This window comes from Malania oleifera, chromosome 3, assembly GCF_029873635.1.
Source record: "Malania oleifera isolate guangnan ecotype guangnan chromosome 3, ASM2987363v1, whole genome shotgun sequence".
Taxonomy (NCBI): Eukaryota; Viridiplantae; Streptophyta; class Magnoliopsida; order Santalales; family Ximeniaceae; genus Malania; species Malania oleifera.
In genome coordinates, this window is record NC_080419.1 from 120,338,350 (window position 1) to 120,351,104 (window position 12,755).

Here is a 12,755-nt window from a genome sequence, read left to right on the forward strand (position 1 = left end):
TCCTTGTGATCTAACAAAGTTCGTCATCAGTCTGAGTTTTTAATAAAATCGTGGATTGGAAAATCATTTGCATCCATTATGCTTGTCAATAAAATTGATATAGAGCTAATTCAGCAGTGCATCGAATTTCTCTATATTTACATGTTCTTTATGTTTAGATATTGCGCTTATAAAATGATTCAAACCCTAATTACGTGAGACACTTTTCACAAGACAAAATTATGAAATCAGTGAGTTAAAGTAACAATACCTCTTCAGATCTGAACTAAGACTATTAACTTTGATATTAAAGTCACCTTAAAGGTATTTTCATATGACTAGATCCTATATAGATGTAAAGGTCTCCAATAAAAAGAAGGCCTGCTATACCAAAAGCACTACAGATTAAATAGGAGAGTCCATGACAATCTACATATACGAATTTTGATTATATAAAATACTTTTTATAAATTAAAATCGTGAGATTAGTCAATCAAAATAGGCAATACGTTATCGAAATTAGATCGAAATAATTATAATGGCTTGCTATGGTTGGTTGTCATTAGTCTTATATGGTGTGTAGATTGTCTTTTAATTGATGGAAGGTTGATAGGTGTTGGCTTGGTCCATAAATTTATCCTCAATATGTCCATAAAAGATCGATAAGACAACTATGGTTGAAGCTAGGCATGTAGCTCGAGATCATCCGTTAGAAGTTTACATTAGGAAGAAATATTATTAATAAAATTCGTGCGATGTGCAGATAAGGAATCAAACAAAAAAGACTTAGAGGATCTAGGGTGTACTCCGAGGATCATTACAATGCTTAAGTTAGGGATTGTGGGAGGTTAAGATTGCAACGGTAAGAAAGAGTTTATGAGAATGAGATGGTTACCTTTTCTCCGAATGTCCCTTTTATAGTTGGGGATAACATGCCCATATTAAATTTGACATTTATTTGCTAGTTATTTTGATGGTGGGGGGTTTCCATCTTGGTTTAATGGTAATAATTGGAAGTTAATAGCTAAACTTTGATTTTAGCCTTTCACTAATTTTTTTTCCAATATTATTTTTATGTCATATCAGTTGTCCCCCACCTCTACTCTCGAGTCAAAGAAATTTAGTTCAAAAACTTGAGAAACTCGAGAGTCTGCTTTGTGCTGTAGTTTTGGGTGTTGTTTAAGAACATCAAGGCTCAATCATATTTATAAGTTTTCACTTGAACCATGTGACTTATTTTGGGTCAACCTTGAGGACCCCGGTTCAATAAGAGCTACTGAGTTTGACCCAATTTATGCTAATTGAAGGTTCATGGCTCAATCGGATTTGGTTAAAGGGGCTTCAACTCAGTTTGAGCTGTTTGAGGGCTTATCAACTCATTTGAGCCGAATTGATGAATCTCTAAGCCGCTTAGTAAGGTTCCCACTCAATCAAAGCCGCTTGAGGGGGACTAGAAACCTTGTATAACCATGGAATTTAATTTAACTATTTTCCCTTCATCTTAAGAATTGACCACTCTTTGGCTCACTTCAAGTCAATTTGGTTCGATTTGGGCTAGTTGACCCACTTTTGGCTCAATCTGAGCAGTTTTTTGTCTACTAAATAATTCCTTTTATCTATTAAGCAACTTTTTTGTTGAACAAATTCTATCTACTAAGAAAGTTTATCTGTTAAGTGGTTCTTTTATCTACTAAGTAGTTATTTTATCTACTGAGCAGATTTTCTATGTTGAGTAGCTCTTTTATCTGCTGAGCAATTCTTTTGTCTGTTAAGTAACTCTTTTATCTATTGAACAACTCTTTTATCTGCTGAGCAATTTTTTTAATCTTCCGAGCAACTCTTTTATCTATTAAACAATTCTTTTATTAAGAAAATTTTATCTGCTAAGCAAATCTTTTATCTGTTGAGCAATTTATCTACCGAGTAGCTCTTTTATCTATTGGGCAACTCTTTTATCTTCTGAGTAGATTCTAACTACTAAGTAACTCTTTATCTACTAAACAGTTCTTTTGTTGAGTAGGTTCTATTTGTTATCTGTTGAGCAATTTATTTGCCGAGTAGCTCTTTTATCTATTGAGCAACTCTTTTATCTTCTGAGTGGATTCTAACTACTAAGTAACTCTTTATCTACTAAACAGTTCTTTTGTTGAGTAGGTTCTATTTGTTGAGCAATACTTTTATTTGTTGAGTAGTTTTATCGCCTAAGTAGATCTTTTTGTCTGCTAAGCAGCTTTTTTATTTACTAGGCAGCTTTTTTGCTAAGTAGATTCTATCTGTTGAGAAACTCTTTTATTGTAATAACCCCAAAAATGTAGAATAATAATAATGGGTCATTTAGTTAGTATCAAAACGAAAGTGTTTCTCTGTCAGGATCCTTGATTTCATGTTTGATGCCTAAGAAAGACCTTATTTAAGCAAGTACTCAGAGATCATTGCGATTCAGTGGCTCCCTAGACGTTGGCCTAGTCAAAATGGAATTTCATAGGATAAACAGTATAGACACTGTTTATACACGTAAATAAGTATATATACATAAAATAATGTTTTGACTGATATAATTTGTAGAAATATATAATAATAATAATAATAATAATAATAATAATAATAATAATATAGGTATCCCATGCGGCCTATATGAGTCTTGAAGTCGTGTGGGGTCCACACGAGTCCCAAAGCTGTGTAGGGCCCATAAGACCGTGTGAGGACTATTGGACTTACGTAGGGCCCACTTAGGTCTCGAAGTGCTGTAGGGCCCATAAGACCGTATAGGACCCACATGAGTTTTTGAAATTCGAACTTAATCCTACTTTCATAATAAATACTAAGGCATAGCTTAATAATAATAATAATAATAATAATAATGATTTCAAAAAATTAATTAATAAAGTAAATTAATTAAAAATTAATTAAATGGGAGTGTCGGCAAGCACTCTCATTTTCCCTACATGTACCCCTATCCACATCTCATACCTCCCATCCCATGTTCATTCCTTTATTTTCAAAAAAATTATAATTTCACCCCTCTCCACACACTTTTAAAAATTTCATTTTCTTCCCCAAATTTTTTTATAAATAGGAAATTCTCAACTTTCATTTTTCACAAAAATTTTCCAAAGGAAGAGAAAGATTAGTGAGTGAAAGAATTAGTAGTGGAGGAAAAATTTTTGTTATAATTAAAATGCACACTCACCCACTTTTTCCGATGTTATTTTTCAGATATATTCGTTGTGATCATCTCACGGGATTACGTAAGAGTAAGTAAATTTGATTATGTTAATTTTCTTATTAAAATTTATACCTGGGTTTATTTGTAAGTAAATTTGATTATGTTAGTTATTTTCATAAAATTTTTTCGAGTTTATTTTTATATTTATTTAATTATACCCATTTTATCTTTAATATATTGCGTTTTTTTTTTTTCGAGTTAAGAAATGTTTTAAATCGCTTGGGTGTTTTACAACATTAATTTCTATTTAAGAAAATATTTTTAACACGAAAATCGTGTGACGTGTGTTAATTTTTACGTTGCATATTTCACGAAAACATGAGTAGAGATGACATGAGTTTATTTTTACATTGCTTATTTCATGAGAATATGAGTAAAAATGATATCTTCATGATATTATTTTTATTTGCATAAATTATATAATAAAATATTTTCGAAACCCCTTATGGTTCAAAAGATACAGAAAATTACGAATATTCGGTATCGTAACTTAAAGTTTAAAAGGATCAAAATGCATCCACACTGTTTACAGAGTGGTTTTTATATGGCAGTGGATTTCTCCTGAGTGTACACCTGGGTCGGACTAGAGCTTAATAGGGAAAATATTACTTAATAATGATGTATGTTGATTTAGTTTGGCCCGCCAGCTAACTAAGTCCAGTTTTCGGACGGCACAACCTAGTCATGAGGGTAAACATGACTTACGATTAACAGGTCTAAGGGTAGTTTTTACATTATATGTATATACATATTTAATTATGTGTATAGAACTATTGATGACTTAACGGAAAAGTATATGTTTATGTGAACATGACCATTTTTGTGCCTAAATAATGATCTAAAGGAAATGTGTAAGGAAAAATATATGTGTATATAATTAAATATTATAGTTATAGTTTTAAAGTTAAAAGTTTAATTTAACAATTATACTATATGGTTATAAAATTTTACGACTGTAGTTAATGGTAAAAGTTTTATGTAGATATTTTTAAATTTACATTTATGTTAAAAGTAGTTTTGAAGTTATAGTATTAAATGTTATTTTACAAAATTATAATATTATGAAAGCTCATTTCGGTCACACACTAATAATAATCTTATATACTTATTAAGTGTTGTCTCACCTCAATCGTTATTTTACATTTCAGATAAACTTGAAAAGCATACAAGAAATCAGGAGTAGCAAATGCATGGGTGAGGATTATAAAGAGTTGTTAGAAATAATATTGATGTAATATTAAATGGTTACGTTTTTAATATTTTCTTTTTTATGATATTGAAGTTATTGATGTAATGGGATCAATTAGTGCTATGGTAATATTAAGCAATAATTGAGTTTTATTTGCTTCCGCTGAAAATTTATATTTAAGAACTCATTCGGGTTCGGGTCCTTACATTTATCGACTGAGTTGTTCTTTTATTTGCTGAACAACTCTTTTGTCGAGTAGATTTTATCTTTTGAGAAACTATTTTATTTGTTGAGTAACTCTTTTATCTATTGAGCAACTTTTTTATTTGTTGTGAAGCTCTTTTACCGAACAGATTCTATTTGTTGAGTAGTTATTTTATTTGTTGAGCAATTTTTTGGTCAAGCAAATATTCTATCTGCAGAACAACTTTTATCAAACATGCGTTTTTAGGCCTTATGAGTATTGCTCATTGGATGGGCCATGCTTTGGTGAGTTGTGCTTTTTTTTGCCTTGTGAGGTGTGCTCATCAAGTGGGTATATCTTTGGGCCTTGTGAGTCGTGCTCATCAGATGGGTCATTCCTAGTGAGTCGTGCTTACTCCTGGGTTGCCTCATGAGTTGTGCTCATCAAATGGGCATGTCTTCAAGTCTCATAAGTGGTGCTCATCAGATGGGGCATTCCCAATGAGTTGTGCTCACTCCTAGGTTGCCTCATAAGTTATGCTTATCAAGTTGGAAAATTTTCAAGTCTCAAAAGCAGTGCTTATTATATGTGTTATTCTTAGTGAGTCATGGTAACTCTTGAGTTGCCTCATAAGCTATGCTTATCAAGTGAACATTTATTTAGGTCTTATGAGTGATTCTCATCAAATGGGCCATTCCTGGTGAGTCGTCCTAACTCCTCAATTGGCACATGAGTTGTACTCATCAACTGGGTATGTCTTTGGGTCTCATGAGTGCTACTTATTAGATAGGTCATTCTTGGCAAGTCATGCTCACTCATAGGTTTCCTCATGAGTTGTGCTTATCAAGTGGGCATGCCTTTAGGCCTCATGACAAGTGCTCATCAGATAGGTTATTTTTGGTGAGTCAAGCTCACTTTTAAGTTTCCTCATTAGCTATGCTCATCATATTTGCATGTCTTCAGGCCTCATAAACAGTGCTCATCATATGGATCATTCTTGGTGAGTCGTGCTCACTTTTGGATTATCTTATGAGTTGCGCTCATCAAGTGGGCATGTTTTCGGATCTCATAAGCGGTGTTCATCAGTTAGGTCATTGTTGGTGACCTATTTTCACTCTTGGGTTTCCAGAATTTATCAAGAATCTCTTTCTTAGTCTGTGGGGGCACACATCTCCATTAGGGCATAAACTTTTTTAGAATTTACCCCTATCCCTTTATGTGTCACTATAAACTCTAGAAACTCTCCTATCAACACACTGAATGCACACTTGGTGGTATTTTAATCTCACTTCATACTTATGATGTAATTCAAATATTCTCCTTAAATCCCTCCCATGATCATCGATTTTTAAACTCTTTACTAGCATGTCATCAACATGAGCCTCTATAGTATTTCTTATTAGATCTTTGAAAATATTATTCACCAACAGCTGGTAAGTCACCTCATTTTACTTCTTCACTAGCACCATATTACTAAGACATTTAGGGTAGTGAACCTCCCTGATGAAATTGGCTTTTAAAAGCTTCATTACTTACTTATCAATTACCTTGGTTTGCTCAAGAGTAAAGTTTCTCTTCTTTTGTTTGACCAGGCGGTGACAAGGATCCACTTTGAAGCATATGTTCAATAACTTCAGGATTGATCCCAGATATATTATCAGCTAACTAGGTCAAATGTCTGCATACTCCCATAGTAATCTCAAAAGTTCTGTCTTTAATGAGTCTGACAACGCCCTATTTAGATGCACTTCTTTTGGTTGTCTTCCTCTAAGGGGATGCTAATTAAATCGTCAACTGGTGTACTGACTTGTGGGTTTGTGCTCCTTACGTCTAGGTATTCTATGGACAAAGCCTCTCGCTCTTATGTTCTAACCTTTAGGGCCATTACATAACAACTGCAAGCTGTCATTTGGTTCCCTTTTATCTCCCTTATTCTGTCCGAGGTTCGGAATTTGACTTTCAAGTGATAAGTGGAAGTGACAGCTTGAGCTGCATTGAGTATAGGACACCCCAATATTACATTGTAGATGGAAAGACGATCCACCACCAGGAAGTTTGTCATGAGAGTGATATGCTATGGTGGTGTCCCTATTGTTAGTGGGAATGTGATTATGCCCAAGGGGTGAACCACATCTTCTCCAAATCTAAGTAAGGGTGTTGAAATGGGCTTCAAGAATTCTACCACTATCTCCATTTCTTGTAAAACCAACCAAAAAATTATGTCGGCTGAACTTCCATTATCGATCAATATCCTTCTTACTTGATAATTGGCAATGAGTAATGACACTACTAGGGCATCGTTGTGTGGCTATTGAATTATGTTGAAATTGGTGTATTTCCAAGAGGGGGGTGAATTAGGTATTTAAAAATTTCACCTCCTAGGTTTATCCAAACTAGTAGTATTAAGCAACCTAGGGTCTTTCTATACAATTATAAACCCAATCATTCACAATAATAAATCACAAACATTCAAGTGCTGAAATTTAAATTGCGAAAATTAAAAGTAGATTCAAGAAATGTTATCAGGGTTCGGCCAATACTGCCTACGTCCCCGCCTCAGCTCGCAAGCCCGAGGATTATCACTATTGCTCACTTAACGGGTGGAGCAACACCATTTACAACCAGGTCAAATTACACCAGGGCTGACCTCAACCTTTACAAACTCTCCTTACATGGCGGAGAAGGCCCTACCGATCTTTACGGGCTGGATCAGCGCCCCCTCAAGCCATGCTTGGAATACAACAATGAATATCAAATTTTTGTGTACAATTATAATGCTTCTAAATACAAGCAGATTATGTTCCGATACGCACATACAATAACTAATGTACTTCCATATGATAGATCTATAAACTCAATGAAGATATGTGTAATAACACTCAAGGTAAAGTCAATAAGCAATAAAGCATGCAAATGTATGTATTATCAATCTATCTTTGAAACAATATATAACTATATACCAATCACAAGTAGGGTTTCAAAGATTTTCCAAGAATGTAATCAAATATCTCAAAATGATTTTCTCAAAATTTAAGCACAAGAGATATGAGTAATACTAGCTTGTCAAAAAAAGATTTTTGCTTCACAAATCACAAGACAAGCTTAATGAGTCTTGCAATAATAAGGCAAAGACTCACTAGCTAAAAATTTTCCCTAACCAATAGATTTATTGATTAAATCGGGGGAAAACTTTTAACTAAAACTCTTAATCAAAATCAATCAAACAATCAAAGACAATGAGAGTTATAGCTTTAGCAAGTAATGTAGGATGATTTAAAATACTCTCACTCAAATAGATTTTGCAAAAGAATGATCAAAGGATGAGTATTTGGCTTTGAGTATGAAGAAGGAGCTTTAAAAAATACAGAGGATATTTTCTTAATCAAATTCCCTAACCCTCTCTTAATTTTGCAAATGAGCTCATATTTATAGACATACCCAAAAAAATAATCGTTGGGGACATAAGGGTAATATTTAAAATTATTTTAAACATGTTTAATCAAAATAACTCGGATTTATCCTTAATTACCCGCGATAAAATTTGGCCAACCCGAGACTTTTGGTTTACCAAGCCATAGTTCAGTCGCCCGAACAGACACATGAGAAAAAGTGAATTTTTCATGTTTGGGTGCTTGAAAACATATTCAGTCTGCTGGTCAAGGCGATTTTTCAACCTGCTCGAGGTTCGGTCGCCTGATCAGAAGTTCAGTCTACCGAACTTCAATTTTTGGTTGCCCGAGGTCAAAATGATTATGAAGTTCGAGCGCCCGGGTTGTTGGAAAAGTCCTTATTATGGGTTCTGTCGACCGAGAGCACTAAGTTCTTTTCAGTTCGGTTGCTTGAAGTCAAGTCAACATTTTGCCTTTCCCAATGTTCGGTCGATCGAGATGATTTCAACGCCAAGGTTCTGTCACCCGAAACCTTAATATTTTAACACCTAAGTCCTGTTTTGAAAATTGATTTCCCCTGATAGCATATATGATAGTGCGGATTTTACTAAGTGATTTGTGCAAGGACCTAGGGTCTTTCTAAGGTCGAGGCTTTTTAATTTAGCCAAAAAAAACTAGCGAAGTCTTATCCAATGTCACTTGATTAACCTACAGTTTGTCTACGACATTACTGAACTTATAGTTCTACCATGCATGCAGTGCATTAATTATTACAAACCTTGGATTATTAATATTACAGACTCGAATGAATTGAATATAAATAACAACAATAAACACTTTGGGTCTTCATGTCCTTTCAAGCCGCCTTATACACCATATGATAATGTCAGTTCATGCAAAACGGATCCTGGACACAAACTCGATAAATATTAAATACCAAGGTATTTGTCATAATTAAAACGAGATATGACCAATAAGGTTAACAAATTCGTCTCATATCTTCTTATATGTTGGTGATAACCTCATCCTGCCACAATTTTTTCTAACTCTGCACGTGATTATCAGTCAGGAAAACTTGCTTTGCACACCTTTTCATTGCTTCTCCACTATCTCCTCCACTAGCCAGTCCTTCGAAAATCTTAGGAATCTCTCCTTCAACCTACTCTTCTTTTTACGCGGCTTTTGATTTTTGTTGACTGCGTGCCTTGTGTTGACCTTATAGGTCACACCCGGTTTTGATAATGACAAATACTTAGGTATTTGATGGTTTTCAAGTGTTTGTGCAGACTTAGATGAGCATCTCAAGGAATGACACTTGAAGCAACATAAAGACCCTGAGGATTCTCTTTCATATTGTAAATTCAATTAATGTAATATGAGTCTGTAATAGTAACTAGGTATATCGGTATATAATAATCTCTATATGTTATGCATGCATGTAGGTAATTGTAAGCTCAACAAGACTGTAGAATGACCCTAGGGTACCGAATGTCATTAGGACACGGTCGACCGACGCCGAATTTTTGGGACTATCTCAAAACGGCCTCAGTAAGACCATAGTATGACTCTAGGTCCCAACACTCTCACATATATCATACAAAATACAAGAGTGTTAAAAATGTGCTTAAATTGAATATTTCTAAGGAATTTGTGAGAGTTCGGGCGACGGAACCCCAGAAGTTCAAAACTCCTCGAGTGCCCAAACTGTTGAAGAGTCAACAGTTGACTTGGGCTCTCGAGCGCTTGAACCCTTCGAAAGGGACATTCCACCAACTCGGACAACCGAACTATTTAGTTCAAATTGAGCCCCGAGCGACCAAACACACGAGTTCGGACCACCAAACCTATGAACGAGCACTCGAATTTACGAAGAAATGTTTCTGACTTTAATTCGAGCCATCGAACTCTAACTCGGACGACCGAACCTATTTAAAAACCTTTTATGACTGTGTCTGTTCGGGCGACCAAACCAAGGTTCAGCCACCCGAACCTCGTCAAGTTAAAATTAATTTAACTGTGATAAAATTGAGTTAATATGGGTTAATGGTGTTTAAGCATTTTGGAACTTTTCTAATAAAACCCAATAGGTCCCAAACAGTTATATTTTTTACCTTGTCTATAAATATAAGTTCATTTGTGAGGATTAGTGTGAGATTAGCCAAAATAATTAGCAAAAATCTTCTCTATCTCAAAATCTCATTTTGCCCAAAATACTCTCAAATATTTATTCTCTTGATACATCTTGATATTGTGAGAGTTTATTGAGTGTGATTGTGATTGTTAGGTCTTGCTAAAAACTCCCACTTGCTTGTGTGATTGTAATATTATTTTGGGGGAGTTTGGATTAGGTTTATCCCATAGATTTCAATATTATAAATCTTGTGTTGGGATAAACTTGTAAGCTTAGGATATTTGCATTATTATTGCAAGTATCTCATAGCTTTGATTTTGTTGTGCAAAAATATTTTCTACAAGTTATAATATTTTTCAAACTACTCTTGAGCTCATTACATTGAAGGAAAATATTTTGAATTAAGTTTGAATATTTGATTAAGCATTTTTGAAACCTTGGTTTATTATTGAGATTTGATATTTACTGTTTCAAAGAAATAGCTTGTTTAGAATACTCTTGAGCATATTAGTGATCATATCTTGTTAAGTGTGACTCGCACAAAAATACACATCACTGAGCTTACATTTACCTACATTGTTTATGTGTATACGATTGCACGTATTGGGTACATATCTGCTTTACTTGAGAAGTATAATCATTGTACCGATTATTTTGTGAAGAATACTATTGTATTTCCAGGCGTGGCCTGAGGGGGCTTGATCTAACCTAGAAGGATCAAGTTGGGGTCAGCCCTATGACTTTGACCTAGGGCCTTCTCCGCCCCGCAAGGAGAATTTGTAAATGTTGAAGTCAGCCTTGTGCTAATTGAACTGATTGTATTAGGTGCTGCTCCACCCTTTAAGTGAGCATTAGTGGAATCCTCAGGCTTGCGAGTTAGAGACAGGGACGTAGGCACAGTTGGCTGAACCCCGATAACATTTCGTGTGTCTATTTATATTTCCGCACTTTATATTTACTGCACGTGTATGTTATAGTGTGAATTATGTGCATGATTTAAATTCCACATATTATACTTATTGGCGCATGTGGGTAGATTGTCCCTAGGTTGTAAATATACTGTTGCTAAACTAGTTGAACCTAGGGAAAAAATTTTAAACACCCAATTCACCCCCCCCCCCTCTTGGGAATAAACCAAATCTAACACATTGGCTCGACGATTGTTCCTTCTTACAATTTTGAACAGGTGTCCTTACTGTATTAGAGCTTCAATTTTGTCTTTCAAATGGATACATTCCTCTGTCTCATGCCCATAGTCTCTATGGAACTTGTAGAACTTTAAGGTGTTTCTTTTATATAATGGAGTCCGCATAGGTTCTCCTTTGAATTGTCGGATGGTTTATTAATCTCCTACTTTTTACCTACCTTAGTTGCTTCATCAATTTCACTCAGGTTCTTCTTTTTCCAATCGGTCTTGCTCCTTCTTAAGGTGATAACCTCTTCTAAATTGATATACTTTTGGACTCATGTCATAAGCTCACTCATATTGACCGAGGGCTTCTTTTCCAACAAATTTAAGAAATCCTTTCATTGAAAAGTTGTTGTCAAAGCCGCTAACGCTACTCCATGATCTAAGTTTCATATTTCTAAAGATGCATTGACAAAGTAGTGCATCATCTCCTTAAATGTTTCTTTCTCCTTTTGAACAAGACTCATCAAGTGGATTGAAGTTTTGTCATTTTTCGGCTGTTGATGAAATGTCCTATAAACTATTACTTCATCTCAAAAAAGGACCCAATTAAGTCGAGCTTCAGAGTTTAATACCACATCATGACATTCCCCTTTAAAGTTGTTGTAAATGCTCGACACATGATTGCAACGAGCGCACCTTACAATTGCATCGATGTTGTTAAAGCGTCAAGGTGGTCTAAAGGATCTAATAGCCCATCGTACCCTTCAATGCTTGACATCATAAACTTACTTAGCAAAGGAATCTCCATGACATCTTTTGTAAAATGGGGGTCTAAGGATTTGGTTGACATCTTCCTTACAGAGGGATGGTTGCACACCTCCTTCACTAGTTTCTTTAGTTGGTCAATTTTCTTGAATTTTTCCTTAAGCTCCTATGATTGCTGCTCATAAATACCCATACTGTTAGCATCTTCTATCTTTTTGGTCGAGTCTGATACCTTCACAACAACTTCTTGTGGTATCACCACTTTCCCAATACGTGCTGCCTCCATCTGGGTGGCTTCTGGAGCACATTTTGTATAACCTTTTTTTTTTTTTTTTAAATGCAGGATCATATTGAACATGTCTTCCATCCTCTTTTAGAGAGCCAAAAATTCACTTAAGGGCACACTTGGTGATAAGTTGTTTGCTGGGGGTGGAATGAATCGATTGGGGTGATTAATCCCCAACAACGAGTTCTAACTTGAAATTATACAACGTGGTCATGGTCAAAGATAGAAATCCTCTCGTTTCCCACAGACGGCGCTAACTGTTACTGTCAAAAATTGGCTAATTGCTGTAAACTAATTTTTGAACACGACCACTTATAAAAAATCAAATAAGAAAAACTTGAAGGACCTAGGGTGAACTTCAGATGATCGTTCCGATGCTCAAGTTAGGGACTGTGAGAGGATACGATTACAATAGTAAGAAATAGTATATAAGAATGAGATGGTTACCTTTTCTTCGAATGTCCCTTTTATAGT